Below are 16,591 nucleotides of genomic sequence, written 5' to 3'. Positions count from 1 at the left end.
CAGGCAGAAGGAAGCGTTTCCGACCCCACAAAGTATATATATTCTTGATCAGGATCACTAGCCGAGTCGATCTAGCCATGTCCGTCTGTCCGTCTGTCCGTCTGTCCGTCTGTCTGTCCGTCCGGATGAACGCTGAGATCTCGGAAACTATGGGAGCTAGGCTATTGAGATTTGGCGTGCAGATTCCTGAGCTTCTTACGCAGCGCAAGTTTGTTTCGGCACAGTGCCACGCCCACTCTAACGCCCACAAACCGCCCAAAACTGTGGCTCCTACAGTTTTGATGCTAGAATAAAAATTTTAACTGAAATGTATTGTTCTCATCAATACCTATCGATTGACCCAAAAAAAAGTTTGCCACGCCCACTTTAACGCCCACAAACCGCGAAAACCTGTGACGCCCACAATTTTCATGCTAGATAAAAAATTTTAACTGAAATGTATTGGTCTCGTCGATACCTATCGATTGATCCAAAAAAAATTTGCCACGCCCACTCTAACGCCCATATCGCTTAAATCTGTATACCGCCGGTAGGTGGCGCATTTTAATCTCGCTTTGCTGCTTGCATATCTCCATATAGCTGAGTAACGGGTATCTGATAGTCGAGGTACTCGACTATAGCGTTCTTCCTTGTTTGTATTAGCTTTCACTTTTACAGTTTTTAAATTTTTTGTTTAACTTTGTAAATTTTTTGGTTTTATTTTTTGAGACCGTTTTAGTTTTTTTGTTAAACCGAAGGTTTATTATGTCGATTACTAATTAGCAGATTTTTGTAAGTAAAAGGGGATTACTTCATTTATTAATTTCCTCCTTTTATTTTTAACACAAACTTTTTTGTCGGTTGGGTTTTTATTAGACCACTCAAGTTCCTTTTCACTTTAAAACCGTTGGTTATTTACTTTAAAGCTTTATTTAGAACAAATTAGGCGTGGCCCCACGTTGGGCGCCAATTACTAACTTCACTTGTGAATTTTTTAAAAAAATTTATTTTTATTTTTTATTCACTAAGTTTAAACTTCACAACATTTCCTTAGTATCGACTTTTATTCTTGGCGGTTCACAATTAACTTTTTATACAACCGATCTTCTCGGATGCAAAAACGGACTGCCTGGCCAAGGGCCGCTTATCTGATAATCAAACCTCGGTTTAAGAGAATTGGGGAACTCATTAAGAGTTGGACAAGGGTTGGACTCAAGAGAGTCGGGAAATCGGATGATCTAATTCTCTGCTAATTCTCTCTAATACAGCTAAGAATTGTATATGAAGAGTTTGTTCATAAATTGGGTAAAGAGGCTGGGATCATGAGCTGGATAACTTGCACAACCCAGAAGGCGCACGCTCATTGACAAGATCATGGGCCTCACACCAACGACCTCATGGCTGACTGCTAGCTGTAATACGTTCCCATAATAGGGGTTGAAATCACGACCGCGCAACAACTCGCAAGTAGCCGACATATCTCAGTCAAGGAAATATTTTCCATTCTCCGTACCTGTAATTTTAACTCGAAATAAAAAGTCAGAAGTTAATTTTGTAGCATAATAATACATTTATTCATTTATTTTGGTATTGCGAACATTTTTGTTATATATAGAAATTAATTTTCTGCTTTGATTCCGGCGATTTGCATAGAAGAAGCAGGCGCACGTTTCCGACGTCATTTCTTGATTACAAAATGTAAAGTGTTCACCATAATTCGTAGTTTTGAGATCTTGTCCACATCGATTCATGAACATAGATTTTGTGTTCAGAAGATATTGAAAATGCTGACCAATTATCTCTCCTTTAAATTGTTCAATAAAATGGTCAATTTCCTCATGAAACTTAATTTGGTTAATTTAGGTTTCTTACACATCTTTACACATCTAGTCCCAACTTTAAAATAATGTATAAAAATTATTTTATTGTTTTGAAGCTACTTTTAAAAAATGTCAAAATAATGTATGCATTGTTAAGAGCAAGCAAGCTTTATATTGAAATTACTCCTTAAATCATAATAAATTGATCAAATCCTTTTCTGTATCTTCCGTTATCCTTGCTAATTAATAGGAATCCGTGCTTGTCCTCCCAACATTTTTGACAAATTTTCACAAATGTTTCATAATTCATATCAGTGTTAATATGGTCCCGATATATATGCCGCATATTTAAATCATCTTGCTTAAACATTATAATAAAGTTGGCATTGTCACGAATCAGATGTTTAGGTATATGACTATACGTTTGACATAAATAAAAAGAGTCGATATTTTTATGTCGACCCATACAAAAATAAGATCTTATGTTATCTTGTTTTTCACAAGCTACGTCATCGAATATCCCAATGGAATTGTTTTTAGCTTCACTGGGGTCTAGTACACCCACATTATGGGAGAATGTATGAAATCCCATTCCTTTAATCGGTTTGATTAATTTCTCCAAGTACTCATGTTTAGGTTGATATAAACTTTTTGAAAGTATATAAACATTTTCGAATTTTAATCCATAAGGACTCTCTATTAGACTTAACATAATATTAGTTTTACCACAATTCGAAGGCCCAACAATTAGAGCCCTTATTGTGTTCGGTAAGAGAGCACTATGTCGTGGCGGTAGATTTTTCTTGTTTTCATCGTTAATATTTCTAACTAAAATTTTTTGTTTTTGACTTATTAAACGCATCTTTTAACGTAATGTACCTCATTCAATGAGAAATCTTTGATGATTAAACATCAATAAAATGGGGAAACGTTTTTATAATCGCATCAGTCGTATTTTTAATTGTAAACACGGTGGTGGTCTTGTCGATAAGCTATTTAATACATTAATACGTTTGAAGCCCATATTCCGGGATATAATTTTTGTGGACCGGGTACATAGTTACAGAAACGGTTGGAACGTGGTGATCAAGGAATAAACCCATTGGATGAAGCTTGCAAAGAGCACTATATTGCATATTCTCAAAACAAGGCATTGAGTGAACGACATAGGGCAGACTCCATGTTAATTGACAGATAGCAGTCTTGGTGAAAGAGCAGCAGCATTCTTTGTTACAAATATAATGAAAGCCAAGAAAAAATTTGGTATGGGATTGAATATAACGGAAAAGAAAGGAAGGAAAAAGATATTGCTACTAAGACACTAAAAAAACAAAAACCATTAGACATTATGAGTGCAATTAAAGTTGCACGTAAATCAATTCATCAGTCAATGGGTTCTAAGAAAAATGTTAAAGTACCTCGTGTAATTCATGTACCCAAAATTGGAGGTTTTCTACCAATCGTGCCGATCCTGACAGCCCTCAGCGCTCTTGGTAGTTTAGCAAGTGGTAGTGCAGCAAGTGCAAAAACAATTAACAATGCGAGAATGGCTAAGGAAGATATGGAGGAGAAAAAACGTCACAATAGGAAAATTGAAAGTGTTGCTGTAGGAGAAGGATTATATCTCAAGCCCTATAGAAAGGGTTATGGTTTCTTTCTTAAGCCCTATAGTAAGGGGAAAGGAATTAAGAAGCGATAAATTTCTCTGCTACCCAATAGACCACTATCAAATATCGACATTATACTTTTTGCTAAGAAATATATCCCACATTTTAGAGGGGTGTTTATGAGAGATCTACTCCCAGAAGCACTAAGAAGTAGTCAAGCACCAAAAAGTTGGTCAATTTCCTCACGAAATTTCATTTTGTTAATTTTATTTTCTTGTAGGTCTTTACACATCTAGTCTCAACTTTAAAATGATGTATAACAATTATTTTATTGTTTTGGAGCTACTTTTAAGAAATGTCAAAATAATGTATGCATTGTTTAGAGCACAACCCCCCCCCCCCCCCCCCCTAAGGTGTGTTTCACAATAGGGAAACCGGTTTCCTTTAAACCTGCTTAATGACGGACAGCCCATTTCCTCGATATCAATGAGCTGACGACTCCCAAAAAACTTCTGTAGAAATCGTTTCTTTTCCACACCTTAACAAATAATTTGTTTTCCGCTTGTAATTGTCCTTAGATACTTTCGAGTTTGTGGAAAACTGTTCTCTACATCGTTCCAAAAAATTTTGTGATGTGTATTGGTTAACCAAATTGCAGTCTTTCGAGATTTTGTATTTAGCAAAGTAAAATCATATGGTGGTTCTATTAAAATATTATTATTCAAGTTTGGATCTTTTTCGAATACAATTCCAATTTCCTTTAGAATAAAATTATTATTATTATCAAAGAAACCTTGAACATCAATCGAAACAGTATCTTTCAACATTTTTTCTAATGTTAAACGACTCGTTGTCCGTTTAATGGGTTATAATCAACTAAACGGTCATGTATGAGGAGACAGTAAGCTTGGGTATTTTCATGACTTGGTGTCTTCAGTTCTATTGAAATTCTCACATCAATAGGACCAGTTTTCACTGATTCGTTTTGATATGAAAGATCAACCACCATTTGGGGTCAAAAATGGTTGTGATTCACGATTATAGTAACAAGATTAAAATCTTGTATACATTTCATATAGGTGACCACACTGATTCTTACTAAAATCAACATTCAGATTATCATATGGATATGACTCAGAATTCAAGTGAACTTTCAAGTTTGATAAGTTATTTGTGATAAGTTCTCCATTTAGTGTAAATCCAATTATGGCAAATCTTGGTATTTCGCGGTTAGCCGACAATTTCACATTCCAGCTGTGTTGACTTCCATACCCCAACTTGGGGTTAACATATGAATCCCAACTCCGGAATGCGATTGGTAGGTTTACACCACTTTTAATAATATCGTACATCTTAATTTTTGCAAAATCGCTCGGAGTTACATGGGGAATTTTCCAGGTTATATTCGTCATTTCCAACTTAAAAGTTTGTTCATTTCTGGTTTGTTCAAACACATCACCAAGATTCTTAGTTAGCATCAACACTAGTTCATGTTTACAATTTAACAAAACTTTTTTATAATCCTCAGCAAATCCCAATAAATTTTTTAATGGTACTGAAAAGTTAAAGGGTGGTCCCGTAGGTATTTCGTCCCCACTGCTTTATCCGGAATTTAATAGATTTTGACTTTGAAGATTATCCAGAGATATATAATTTTTTAGGGTTGTAGTCATACCGACAAATCGTGTTTTATCAATCTCACATCCATTTATTTCGTACTTAATTTCATCCAAAAAGTAAGACATACAATTATTTTAAAAAAAGTGGAAACATTATCAGTTGTAGGTCCATTCGGTGAATCTTTTCTAATAATTCCTTAAGGTAACTTTCGTGAGGAAGCACGTACAAGTCTTGATTTTGAATAGTAATTCGAATTTTATCGTTTGGTTTAAATGTTTCATTATACGATGAATAAGTATGAAACTCTTTCTTCGAAATACTCTCATCTGAGTAAACCTTTTCTCGAGCATATAAAATTTCGTTCGTTGTTTTCCTTTCCACCTTTTATATTATACTTGAAGCTTTAAGCCTAACGACTTTAAAAATAGTTTATTTTTCAAAGTAAGTGAGCTTCTTTTTACTGTTGATCCTCTTTCTATAGCTTTACAACTAGTAACGCTTGGCTGAGGACTTAAGCTACGTCTTTTATTATAAATAAACATTCTATTAACCGAATGTGCATGCGAATCGAAACGTTTTCACCACGTAAATTCACCAAATCACCGTTTTGATCAACTATGCGTATAGATAGCGTGCTTATTTCGTCACAGTTGATTGGTAAATAAATTAGGTTATGTGGTGTCACTGTCATTTTATACCCAGGCGGAACATTAATGCCAAACTCATGTAATGTATGATTCGGTGTATTATCTACATATGAACCGCTGATTATATTACATTCCAAACGAATTGTATTAATTTTTAATATGTTCACGGTCTGATCTGATCGATAGGTTTTTGTAGGATGTGGTTCTAGTACTTTTTGATGGAAACCAAACAGCTGTCCAACCGATCTTTCCTTATTAAAGTAAACTGACTCTCGCATGGTAGTTATTTCAACTTGAAGTGTATTATTATTACTTTGAATTTATAATGTATTTTCAAGGTTATAGTCTTTTAGTTTATTGTAAATAAATCGGTGATATCATTCAATTCATATGATCTAGTTGGAATTGTAATAACCTTGTCACCGATGTGGAAGAGGTTATTTTTATACCCGTTACTCGTAGAGTAAAAGGGTATACTAGATTCGTCGGAAAGTATGTAACAGGCAGAAGGAAGCGTTTCCGACCCCATAAAGTATATATATTCTTGATCAGGATCACTAGCCGAGTCGATCTAGCCATGTCCGTCCGTCTGTCCGGATGAACGCTGAGATCTCGGAAACTATGGGAGCTAGGCTATTGAGATTTGTCGTGCAGATTCCTGAGCTTCCTACGCAGCGCAAGTTTGTTTCAGTAGACTGCCACGCCCACTCTAACGCCCACAAACCGCCCAAAACTGTGGCTCCTACAGTTTTCATGCTAGATAGAAAATTTTAACTGAAATGTAATGTTCTCATCAATACCTATCGATTGACCCAAAAAAAGTTTGCCACGCCCACTTTAACGCCCACAAACCGAAAACCCTGTGACGCCCACAATTTTCATGCTAGATAAAAATTTTTAACTGAAATGTATTGGTCTCGTCAATACCTATCGATTGATCCAAAAAAATTTGCCACGCCCACTCTAACGCCCATAACGCTTAAATCTGTATACCGGCGGTAGGTGGCGCATTTTAATCTCGCTTTGCTGCTTGCATATCTCCATTTAGCTGAGTAACGGGTATCTGATAGTCGAGGTACTCGACTATAGCGTTCTCCCTTGTATTGTTATTATACCCGTTACTCGTAGAGTAAAAGGGTATACTAGATTCGTCGGAAAGTATGTAACAGGCAGAAGGAAGCGCTTCCGAACCCGTAAAGTATATATATTCTTGATCAGGATCACTAGCCGAGTCGATCTAGCCATGTCCGTCTGTCTGTCTGTCCGGATGAACGCTGAGATCTCGGAAACTATGGGAGCTAGGCTATTGAGATTTGGCGTGCAGATTCCTGAGCTTCTTACGCAGCGCAAGTTTGTTTCAGTAGAGTGCCACGCCCACTCTAACGCCCACAAACCGCCCAAAACTGTGGCTCCTACTGTTTTGATGCTAGAATAAAAATGTTAACTAAAATGTAATGTTCTCATCAATACCTATCGATTGACCCAAAAAAAAGTTTCCCACGCCCACCCTAACGCCCATAAACAGCCCACAAACTTCAAAACATCGTAAATATAAATGTGGATATCTCGGAAACTATCAAAGATAGAGAATTTGGATTTCAGATTTAGATTCCGTAGCCTTATACGCAGCGCAAGTTTGTTACGCGAATATGCCACGCCCACAAACCGCGAAAACCTGACGCCCACAATTTGTATGTATTGGTCTCGTCAATACCTACCGATTGGTCCAAAATAAATTTGCCACGCCCACTCTAACGTCCATAACGCTTAAATCTGTATACCGCCGGTAGGTGGCGCATTTTAATCTCGCTTTGCTACTTGAATATCTCTATTTAGCTGAGTAACGGGTATCTGATAGTCGAGGTACTCGACTATAGCGTTCTTCCTTGTTTCATTAATATTTGGAGTCGAATTATACATATTAAAATCGATAAGAGCGCACTCATATCGACATATTGCAGTCTTTTGATAAACTGCGGGATTGTAAGTATCTAACCAAGCTTTATATTGAAATTACTCCTTAAATCATAATAAATTGATCAAATCCTTTTCTATATCTTCCGTTGTCCATTTCGTTATCCTTGCTAATTAATAGGAATCCGTGCTTGACCTCCCAACATTTTTGACAAATTTTCACAAATGTTTCATCGAATATCATAATGGAACTGTTTTTAGCTTCACTGGGGTCTAGTACACCCACATTATGGGAGAATGTATGAAATCCCATTCCTTTAATCGGTTTGATTAATTTCTCCAAGTACTCATGTTTAGGTTGATATAAACTTTTTGAAAATATATAAACATTTTCGAATTTTAATCCATAAGGACCCTCTATTAGACTTAACATAATATTAGTTTTACCACAGTTCGAAGGCCCAACAATTAGAGCCCTTGTTGTGTTCGGTAAGAGAGCACTATGTCGTGGCGGTAGATTTTTCTTGTTTTCATCGTTAATATTTCTAACTAAAATTTTTTGTTTTTGACTTATTAAACGCATCTTTTAACGTAATGTACCTCATTCAATGAGAAATCTTTGATGATTAAACATCAATAAAATGGGGAAACGTTTTTATAATCGCATCAGTCGTATTTTTAATTGTAAACACGGTGGTGGTCTTGTCGATAAGCTATTTAATACATTAATACGTTTGAAGCCCATAGTTACAGAAACGGTTGGAACGTGGTGATCAAGGAATAAACCCTTTGGATGAAGCTTGCAAAGAGCACTATATTGCATATTCTCAAAACAAGGCATTGAGTGAACGACATAGGGCAGACTCCATATTAATTGACAGATAGCAGTCTTGGTGACATTATACATTTTGCTAAGAAATATATCCCACATTTTAGAGGGGTGTTTATGAGAGATCTACTCCCAGATGCACCAAAAAGTAGGGAGTGTGGTATAGTAAACCTAGATAATTCACGATCAAGTGGTACACATTGGGTTGCATATAATAAAAATAAAAATAATATACATTATTTCGATAGTTTTGGAAATCTTCAGCCACCTAGAGAAGTTGTGAAATACTTGGGACATAGAATACAATACAACTACGATAGAGTTCAAGACTTTGATACATACAACTGTGGACACCTGTGCCTCGCTTTTCTACTTTCTTTGGTAGAAGATGTGAAGTCAAAACCGGTATATTTAAATGGTTAATGTACATTTGGGGGGTTGAAAATCAATGTATGGGTACGTGTATGTGTGAACTATGTACGCCTGCACGCGTTCAAATTCACAGTCTAAGTTTTTACTTCACATAAAATGTTATCTAGACAAGAATTTTTTATCATTCTTAACAAAAAACTACAACAGCTCAAAACAGCTGGTGACCAGCTTATAACAACTAGTAAACAACTAGTTAACAGCTACTAAACAGATAATAACCATCTAATAACAGCTATTAACCAGCTAAAACAAGTAGTAAGCAACTACGAAACAAGTACTGAACAACTGCTAAACAGGTAGTAAACATCAAAACATAGCTAAATACAACGTGGAACAACTGTACCAAGTCCAAAAACCTGAACAACCATCATGAATCAGAAAAACCAGATGAACATTGTAGTTAAAGAGTTCAATAAATTTAATAAAAAGACACTGCTATCGAAGACAAGGATGCCTGAAAATGTAAGATTCCCGATCGTCAAGGCGGAGCGCCAAACAACAAAGGTTGGAGAATCTATTGCTCTCGAGTTGGAGAAGCACATTCTGTACATGCCGGAAAGGTTCACCTCTCTTCAAGATGATATCATCAATGAAATGGTTGATGGAAAATTTAATATTTATACAAGTAATGAAAGTTTGTATTTAGAAATAAGTCAGTAATCTTTAAAAAGATTGAGATTTTAAGACTATATCAATAAATACACCTTTTTAAATATAATGAAGAAAATGTATCGAATCTTTTTTTTATTCGAAAATGATATATAAATATTACAGATTTTGGCGTTCCCTAAACCGTATTTGTTTAGTAACTGAGGAGTGACTACAAGAATTTCGGAAATTTTAAATCTTTCATTTATAAAGTTTGTAAAATATACTACAATGAATATTTTGTCACAGTTAACCAAAGCTAGGTTTGCTTTGAAGCGAAAATTCAATGATCTCAAACAAGTCAAAAATCATACAAATTTACAATTGGAGGAAACTTTTAAACCTATTACTGAACCCTTACATGAACTTGTTAAGGAAAATAAAAAACAAAAGATTTCTAATGTTAAAGATAGTATAAAAGTAAAGCGTGAAATAAAGGAAATTAAAAAATACGATGATGATGAGAGAGAGCTTGACGATTTCTACATTACAACTAATGAGAAAGATCTGCAGTCTAACCGAAACATAACTCCACCAAGGACTTTCGATGATAGTGATTCCTATAATCAATTCTTTTCACAAACGAATATAGAGGAAGATATAGAAGATGAGAAAAAGGAGACGGAAAAGAGTGAAGAAGAAGGGACAACACCTTTACCAATGTATACAGGAGAGGCCGATATGAGTATGGTTGCAGAGCTAGAAGATAATAACACTAGTTATAATTATGATTTTAATATCAGTAATTTGACCAGAGGAAATGTGTTGGATAAGGGCTATAATCTAAAAAAGCGCAAACAATTCATTAACTTTGGAAGATATAGAATTGAAAATGAAAGATAATAAAATAACAATTTCTAGTGGAATGAGTTGTGGTCTGTACTCCCTAATTTTTCTTAGTAAACCTGAAAATTATGATGATCAAGACTTGAAAATGTATAAAAAAATTATTTTAGAAACGAATATAAATAGAGTATTTAAACCTAATAACAGAATCAAGGGTACACGAGCAGACAAATATAGCCATATTATTAAGAAGTTGATAGACAAAGATTTCAGTCCTTCAACGTCTACTCCACTTCGCTCAAAAACAGGTTTTGGTTACATGACTCTTCAGAAATCAAATCCAAACTATGTATATTGGAATGATGTAAATTAATTAGTCGAAGGATTGGAAATTTGAGTAGCATCAAAAGGAGCGGGTAACACCAGCCACAATAACGAAATTTTTTCAATATTAGAGGAATTTCGTGAAGAAAGGATTATATATTAATGGGTATAAATAGGAAGGACAAATATGTTTTACATTTATAAACATCATGTCTGTCGACAAGTTTGGACATTTTTCTGTTGATAAGGAACGATAAGAAAATTTGATGAGGACGGTAACTTAAATGCTCAAAATAAACGTATCAAAAACGCATCTAAGCCTCTAGACAACAATGATCTAGCAACGAAGCAATATACTGATGAGATCCCCGGAAAGTTGGGAGAAGATTTAAGAAAAATGATAACTCAAAATGTTAATCGTTGACTCACAAAAATTTCAGGCTTAGAAAATAAAATTGAATTGAATAATAAGAGGGCAGACAGCGCTGACCAAATTTTTGCCAAAATTCTAGAAAAGATTAAAACCATTGAGGACTATATATTTAAATATGTAACAAAACCGATATCATTACCGAAAAAAACCACAATTGAGTTAGAAGGTGTCGCTTTTCAGCCTATTAGAAGAATATGATTAGGCGAGAAATCGTAAATGAGTTGCACGGACCATCTCGAAAAAACTTTCAACGAAGACGAGTGATTACAAGGGGTATAAACGATCTGTGGCAAGCAGATTTGGTTGAAATGGGAGCCTTTTCAAAATCTAATGATGGGTACCGATACTTGTTGACTGTTATAGACACATTTTCGAAATATGCTTGGGGTGAGGCATTAAAATCAAAAAATGCAAAAGATGTTTCCCAAGCCATGGAGAGAATATTTAAATCGGGTCATGGAACACCAAGAAACCTGCAAACTGATGATGGCACTGAATTCTTTAATTCTAAATTTAAGGTATTAATGAAAAGTTATAGGATAAATCATTATTCAACCTTCAATAGTTGAACGTTTCAATAGAACTCTTAAAGAATTAATGCGGCGTGAGTTTAGTTTCAATGGAAAATATAAGTGGAAAGATATGTATAAGCAATTAATTAATAAATATAATAATAGAGAGCATAGAACAATAAAAATGAGTCCAAGTAAAGTCAATTCTTCCAATGAAAAACAAATATTACAAACATCGTATAATCCCCTGAAAATATTTGTTGCAAGTAAATTCCGTAAGGGGACCACGTTCGTATCAGTAAATATAAACATGTCTTTGAGAAAGGGTATACACCAAACTATACAACAGAAATCTTTAAAATTAGAAAGGTGAAGAACACATACCCCAAAAACATACTTACTTGAAGATTTAGATGGTAGCCCGATTCAGGGCGGATTCTATAAAGAACAACTCAAAAAAACACGATTTCCCCACACATACCTAGTTGAAAAAGTTGTAAGGCGAAAAGGAAATAAAGTTTTGGTTAAAAAGCTCGGGTTTTCAAAGACTAGCTGGATAAACAAGGAAGACAATTTGTAGTATAATGAATGATTTAATTAATTAATTTTTATTTGTATATAAATTTTTATTTATATATTTTTTTATCTTATATTAAGTTTAGTATTAATATTTTTGTACAATATTTTAAACTAAAATTAAATATAATTAAAATACTTTTTACAAACTCAAAATCATTTTCATTTATATTTTTCAAAGTCTCGATCATAATAAAACATCTCCAATTCAACTGATTTATAAAATAGTTCTTTTTCAATATGTTCCTTTTGAAATTTAAGGCTATCTAATGATTCTCCATCGTTCACATAATTATTTTGTATCATCTCTCTAAGCAAAATGAATTTGATTCTAGCCATTCAACATTTTCTAAAATATCTTTTTCAATTAATCTCTGATGTCTTATTGATGTCGTACCATGGTCTTCATTACTTAACTCTAAAAATTGTGTTTCATTAACATTACGTTTTCTTTTGTTATCTTTGCCACAAAGAATTTTTATACCCGTTACTCGTAGAGTAAAAGGGTATACTAGATTCGTCGGAAAGTATGTAACAGGCAGAAGGAAGCGTTTCCGACCCCATAAAGTATATATATTCTTGATCAGGATCACTAGCCGAGTCGATCTAGCCATGTCCGTCTGTCCGTCTGTCTGTCCGGATGAACGCTGAGATCTCGGAAACTATGAGAGCTAGGCTATTGAGATTTGGCGTACAGATTCCTGATCTTCTTACGCAGCGCAAGTTTGTTTCAGTAGACTGCCACGCCCACTCTAACGCCCACAAACCGCGAAAACCTGTGACGCCCACAATTTGCATGCTAGATAAAATATTGTAACTGAAATGTATTGGTGTCGTCAATACCTACCGATTGATCCAAAAATAAATTTGCCACGCCCACTCTAACGCCCATAACGCTTAAATCTGTCTACCGCCGGTAGGTGGCGCCTTTTAATCTCGCTTTGCTGCTTGCATATCTCCATTTCCCTTTGAGTAATGGGTATCTGATAGTCGAGGTACTCGACTATAGCGTTCTTCCTTGTTTTATTTACATTAACTGTAGTTATTTGATGTGCTTTTGATCTAAATATTGTTCTATCACCGTATAGTGAGGCCCCAGTTAATAGTCTTCAATTGTAAGATTTCGTGAACTCACTCCATTTGCTTTTGTTGGAAATAAAGGCCTTCTTCCGTTTCCTTAATTAATTTAGTACGCGATTTTAGTTTTTAGTTCAAAGTTTTTCTGTTTAATAGACGCTTCTTTTATACCACAACTTGTCCGTTCTAAAGCCAAAGTCAAAGAGAGAGAAGACAAGCCACTTTCAGTGTGACCAGCCCTTCGGTGTTGAACAATCTTTTGCGTATAGAAAAATACGAAGATGGTATTTTTTCCACACACCTCCTCAAAAGATATGTTGAACAATTTAAAATTAAATTTGTATTACAATAATATTCTTATTTGGACAGTTGTGTTTTCTGGGAACAATAATAATGATCCATATTCATCTAGAAATAGTTTTGTTTAGATCAAATCAAAATAGTTCTAGGATTAAGGGAAACCCAGTAAAACCTTAATAAAATCATTCGTTAATAACAAAAAAATTCAAAATTCTTAGCTTCTAGCTAATAAATACACTAAAATTCATAATTTTAGTTAAATTAACTTATCAGTTTATCTTTTCAATAGTTTTCTTTTTTTTTTTTTTTTTGGCTTATAGTGTATAGTATAGAGTTTTAGTTCTTAAGACCCATCTCGTTTCTTAGTGTCAAGAATCTTGCAGCGGGCAACGGCTTCGTGAGGACATCAGCAACCTGGTGTTCTGTGGGAATATACTCTAAGATAATTAATTTATTTTCAATTTGCTCTCTTGAGAAATGGTACTTTATATCAATGTGTTTGGATCGTTTGTGGCATGTAGGATTATTAGCTATGCTTATGCAACCTTGGTTATCTTCTAATATTTTGATTGGTTTATTTAATTCCAATTTTATACTAGAGACTAACGATTTTAACCATAAAGCTTCCCTTACTGCTTCAAATAAAGCCTTCAGTCGAAGAAGCAGCCACTGAATTTTGCTTCCTCTTATTCCAGCAGATCACATTAGAGTCAAACATTTTATATATAAAACCTGTTGTACTCTTTCTGTCAGATTCACTTCCTGCCCAGTCAGAGTCAACATACCCAATAATTGTGTCGCTAGAATTTTCATTTTTGATAAAAGTTAATTTCAGATCCACAGTACCCTTTAAATATCTCAAGACTCTTTTTAAACTTTGCCATAATTCTGAATTGTTTTTGTTTGTATATCTACTAAGTATACTTATTGCTGTACTTAGATCAGGACGCGTACATAACATTAGATACATCAAACACCCAATCAGATTTCGGCACGGCGCATTACATTCTTCGTATGAGTTTAAAGCTTCATAATTTAGCTTGGTTGGAAGTGGTGTACTGACTGCATGACATTCGTCCATATTAAATTTTTTTTAAATACTGTTAATGTATGCTGATTGACTAAGATATAAATAACCATCTTTTCTTTCTACTTTTATTCCAATAAAGTGTCTGATTTCACATAAATCTGTCATCCTGAATTTACTCATTAGGAATGTTTTAAGATTTTTCATTGTGGCAATGCTCTTTGTTGCAATTACAAGATCATCTACGTATAAAAGCACATAGATATTTTTTAAGATATCCCCTTGGTCTAGTAGATAGATACATCTATCCACTGCCGAATTAATAAAACCGATGCTCTTTAAAACATTTTCAAATGTTTCGAACCAACATCGTGCCGCTTGTTTTAGCCCATAAATATACTTGTTCAATTTACAGACTTTACCATCCTCATATGGTAAGTCCTCCGGAATCTTCATAAAGATTTCCTCTTTCAAAATACCATTTAGGAATGCCTTCTTAACATCCATATGGTGAACTTTTAAATTAAATTGGTTTGCCATGGATAAAATGAATCGAAAACTAGATATTCCTACTACTTGAGTAAATCCCGAGCTACCAATCTGGCCTTATATTTGAATTGCTTGCCATGCTCATTAGTTTTTATAGAAAACACCCACTTGCAATCAACAATATTTTCATGTAGAGGCTGATCAACTAAAGTCCAAGTTTTATTATATAAATGCGAATCTAATTGATCTTTTACGGCTTCTTTCCACTTAATTCTGTATGTTCTATTTTTAATATCATTGTAGCTATTTGGGATATCATCACAAAAGACGTGAGCATTCATTAAGCAATTGTTTAAGAACCGATAAGACGTTTTTGGCATGTCTTTTAATCTTTCACTTCTTCTGACTTTAATTTCATCTACTTTTAATTGCATACTAGGCAATTCTTCACCAATGATTGGATCGGCATTTTCACAAGTTGTTGTCTCACTAGGCTGTTTATCTGACTTAAAAAGATCAGATTTTCCATCCGTACTCTCATTCGGGATATTCGACTCATCTGCTCCTGAATTCATTTCAGTCGACAATTGTAGATTGTTCATACTATCATTCTGAATACTTTCTACCAGTTCCATACTTTCATTCTGAAACTCTGAGTCATTTGCCACAGTTCTAGTATTCTCCATATTCATTTCATACAACTACGTCTCTAGCTACCAAAAACCTCTTTGAATTTATGTCCCACAACTTATAGCCATTCTGTTCGTAGCCAACCACTATACATTTGAATGATTTGTCATAAAATTTTCTTTTCCGCATTTTATCATGCACATATACGGTAGAACCAAATATCTTTAAATATTTCAATTTAGGTTTTCTGTTGTGCCACATTTCAAATGGAGTTTTCATATCCTGAAACGCTCTACTTGGAGTTCTATTAACTAAATATGTTGCCGTTAAAACGGCTTCGCTCCAAAAACTTTTATTTAATTTAGATCCACTAATCATTGCTCTAGCCTTTTCAGTTATGAATCTGATCATACGTTCAGAGACTCCATTTAATTGCGGTGTATGTGGAACCGTCAAATGGTAACTTATGCCTTTTTCACTACAATAAGTCTTCATCTCATTTGACAAATATTCTCTGCCATTATCGATGTATAGATTCACAACCTTTAAATTGAAATGAGCTTCACTCTTTGCGATGAAGTCCTTGAAGAAATTAAATACCTCAGATTTATAGGTCATCAAATAAGTTACACAGTAATGTGTATACTGATCGACAAAGATTACATAATAGTTTCTTCCATCAATACTAGAAGGAGTTATCGGACCACAAACATCTGAATGAATTAGAAATAAAGGCCTCTTAATATATTCTTTATTCTTAATTTTCTCAAATGGAAGTCTAGCTTGCTTACCACTTATGCAAGCTTCGCATAATTCATTATTAAATTTAATATCTTTTACAAGTTCTACATCTTCAAACATATTATTTCGCACAATTTCTAAAAACTTTGCCTTGCTAATATGTCCTAATCTTTCATGCCACAAATTATAGTTTTGATTTC

The sequence above is a fragment of the Drosophila suzukii genome, chromosome Y (assembly GCF_043229965.1).
Source record: "Drosophila suzukii chromosome Y, CBGP_Dsuzu_IsoJpt1.0, whole genome shotgun sequence".
Taxonomy (NCBI): Eukaryota; Metazoa; Arthropoda; class Insecta; order Diptera; family Drosophilidae; genus Drosophila; species Drosophila suzukii.
This window is presented reverse-complemented; position numbering follows the sequence as displayed.